At 35.4% G+C, this 3,678-nt stretch overlaps 1 non-coding gene across 1 annotated transcript; it reads right to left on the bottom strand.

Moving 5' to 3' along the window:
* Positions 1-1,937: 1,937 nt before the first annotated feature.
* LOC148546434 (small nucleolar RNA R71) lies at positions 1,938-2,045 on the bottom strand. Its single transcript, XR_015900253.1, has one exon. It is a non-coding gene; the product is annotated as a small nucleolar RNA R71 (small nucleolar RNA).
* Between the last annotated feature and the right edge of the window lie 1,633 nt (positions 2,046-3,678).

Here is a 3,678-nt window from a genome sequence, read left to right as displayed (position 1 = left end):
ATTCATAAAATCATAAAAATAAAAAAAATATTTTGTATTTCTTGTTTGAGTCTTGAGTCAGATTTAAAGTTTGGTGTCAATTGCATGTTCATCTTGCATTTTTCGAAAAATTCATGCATTCATGGTGTTCTTCATGATCTTCAAGTTGTTCTTGGTAAGTCTTCTTGTTTGATCTTGATGTTTTCTTGTTTTGCATCTTTTCTTGTTTTTCATGTGCATTTTTGCATTCATAGTGTCTAAACATGAAAGATTTCTAAGTTTGGTGTCTTGCATGTTTTCTTTGCATATAAAAAATTTTCAAAAATAAGTTCTTGATGTTCATCTTGACATTCAAAGTGTTCTTGGTGTTCATCTTGACGTTCATAGCATTCTTGCATGCATTCATTGTTTTGATCCAAAATTTTCATGCATTGAGTCTTTTTCATGTTTTTCCCTCTCATCATTAAAAATTCAAAAATAAAAAAATATCTTTCCCTTTTTCACTCATAAATTTCGAAAATTTGAGTTGACTTTTTCAAAAATTTTTAAAATTTAGTTGTTTCTTATGAGTCAAATCAAATTTTCAATTTAAAAATCTTATCTTTTTCAAAAATCAAATCTTTTTCATTTTTTCTTAGTTATTTTTGAAAATTTTAAAAATATTTTTCAAAAATCTTTTTCTTATCTTTATCTCCTAATTTTCGAAAATAACACCATCAATTAATGTTTTGATTCAAAAATTTCAAGTTTGTTACTTGCTTGTTAAGAAAGATTCAAACTTTAAGTTCTAGAATCATATTTTGTGATTTCTTGTGAATCAAGTCATTAATTGTGATTTTAAAAATCAAATCTTTTTCAAAACTAATTTCAATCATATCTTTTCAAAAATATCTTTCTATCTTATCTTCTTCAAAATCATATCTTTTTCAAAATTTGATTTTAAAATATCCTTTCTAACTTCTTATCTCCTTATCTTTTCAAAATTGATTTTCAAATTTGTTTCAACTAACTAACTAACTTTTTGTTTGTTTCTTATCTTTTTCAAAACTACCTAACTAACTCCCTCTCTCTCTAATTTTCGAAAATATCTTCCCTCTTTTTCAAAATTTCTTTTTAATTAACTAATTATTTTAATTTTTGATTTTAAAAATTTCGAAAATTACTAACCTTTTTCAAAAACTATTTTCGAAAACCACTAACTCTTTTTCAAAAATTATTTTCGAAAATTCACTTCCCCCTCTCATCTTCTTCTATTTGTTTAATTATTTACTAACATCTCTTCCTCACTCACCAAAAATCCGAACCCCCTCTCTCTCTGAGTTCAGATTTTCTCTTCTTCTTTTCTTCTATTCACACAGGGACCTCTATACTGTGGTAAAAAGGATCCCTATTATTATTATTATTTTTCTGTCCCTCTTTTTCATATGAGCAGGAGCAAAGACAAGAATATTCTTGTTGAAGCAGATCCAGAACCTGAAAAGACTCTGAAAAGGAAACTAAGAGAAGCTAAAATACAACAGTCCAGAGACAACCTTTCAGAAATTTTCGAACAAGAAGAGGAGATGGCAGCCGAAAATAATAATAATGCAAGGAGAATGCTTGGTGACTTTACTGCACCTAATTCCAATTTACATGGAAGAAGCATCTCCATTCCTGCCATTGGAGCAAACAATTTTGAGCTGAAACCTCAATTAGTTTCTCTGATGCAGCAGAACTGCAAGTTTCATGGACTTCCATCTGAAGATCCTTTTCAGTTCTTAACTGAATTCTTGCAGATATGTGATACTGTTAAGACTAATGGAGTAGATCCTGAAGTCTACAGGCTCATGCTTTTCCCTTTTGCTGTAAGAGACAGAGCTAGAGTATGGTTGGACTCTCAACCTAAGGATAGCCTGAACTCTGGGGATAAGCTGGTCAAGGCTTTCTTAGCCAAGTTCTTTCCTCCTCAAAAGCTGAGTAAGCTTAGAGTGGATGTTCAGACCTTCAGACAGAAAAAAGGTGAATCCCTCTATGAAGCTTGGGAGAGATACAAAGGACTGACCAAAAAGTGTCCTTCTGACATGCTTTCAGAATGGACCATCCTGGATATATTCTATGATGGTCTGTCTGAATTAGCTAAGATGTCATTGGATACTTCTGCAGGTGGATCCATTCACCTAAAGAAAACGCCTGCAGAAGCTCAAGAACTCATTGACATGGTTGCTAATAACCAGTTCATGTACACTTCTGAGAGGAATCCTGTGAGTAATGGGATGCCTATGAAGAAGGGAGTTCTTGAAATCGATACTCTGAATGCCATATTGGCTCAGAATAAAATATTGACTTAGCAAGTCAATATGATTTCTCAGAGTCTGAATGGAATGCAAGCTGCATCCAACAGTACTCAAGAGGCATCTTCTAAGAAGAGGCCTATGATCCTGAGAACCCTGCAATAGCAGAGGTAAATTATATGGGTGAACCTTATGGAAACACCTATAATCCATCATGGAGAAATCATCCAAATTTCTCATGGAAGGATCAACAAAAGCCTCAACAAGGCTTTAATAATGGTGGAAGAAATAGGTTTAACAATAGTAAACTTTTTCCATCATCCACTCAGCAACAGACAGAGAATTCTGAGCAGAATCCGTCTAGCTTAGCAAATTTAGTCTCTGATCTATCTAAGGCCACTGTGAGTTTCATGAATGAAACAAGATCCTCCATTAGAAATTTGGAAGCACAAGTGGGCCAGCTGAGTAAAAGGATCACTGAAATCCCTCCTAGTACTCTCCCAAGCAATACAGAAGAAAATCCAAAAGGAGAGTGCAAGGCCATTGACATAACCACCATGGCCGAACCTGTAAGGGAGGTTGAGGACGTAAATCCCAGTGAGGAAGACCTCCTGGGACGTCCAGGATCAATAAGGAGTTTTTCTCTGAGGAACCAAAGGAATATGAGACTCATCTAGAGACCATAGAGATTCCATTGAACCTCCTTATGCCATTCATGAGCTCTGATGAGTATTCCTCTTTTGAAGAGAATGAGGATGTTACTGAAGAGCAAGATGCCAAGTTTCTTGGTGCAATCATGAAGCTGAATGCCAAATTATTTGGTATTGAGACGTGGGAAGATGAACCTCCCTTGTTCACCAATGAACTAAGTGATCTGGATCAACTGACATTGCCTCAGAAGAAACAGGATCCTGGAAAGTTCGTAATACCTTGTACCATAGGCAACATGATCTTTGAAAAGGCTCTGTGTGACCTTGGTTCAAGGATAAACCTCATGCCCCTCTCTGTAATAGAGAAATTGGGAATCTATGGGGTGCAAGCCACTAAAATCTCATTAGAGATGTCAGACAATTTAAGAAAACAGGCTTATGGACAAGTAGAGGACGTGTTAGTAAAGGTTGAAGGCCTTTACATCCCTGCTGATTTCATAGTCCTTGATACTGGGAAGGATGAGGATGAATTCATCATCCTTGGAAGACCCTTCCTAGCCACAGCAAGAGCTGTGATTGATGTGGATAGAGGAGAATTGATCCTTCAATTAAATAAGGACAACCTTGTATTTAAAACTCAAGGATCTCTCTCTATACCCATGGAGAGGAAGCACAGTAAGCTTCTCTCATTGCAGAGTCAACCAGAGCCCCCACAGTCAAACTCTAAGTTTGGTGTTGAGGAGTCTCAACAATGCTCTGAACATCTGTGAGGCTCCATG

Source organism: Arachis ipaensis, chromosome B9 (assembly GCF_059453495.1).
Source record: "Arachis ipaensis isolate K30076 ecotype BB chromosome B9, ASM5945349v1, whole genome shotgun sequence".
In the NCBI taxonomy this organism is placed as follows: Eukaryota; Viridiplantae; Streptophyta; class Magnoliopsida; order Fabales; family Fabaceae; genus Arachis; species Arachis ipaensis.
Note: the sequence above shows the minus strand (reverse complement) of the source record. Positions and strands in the feature narration are given on the sequence as shown.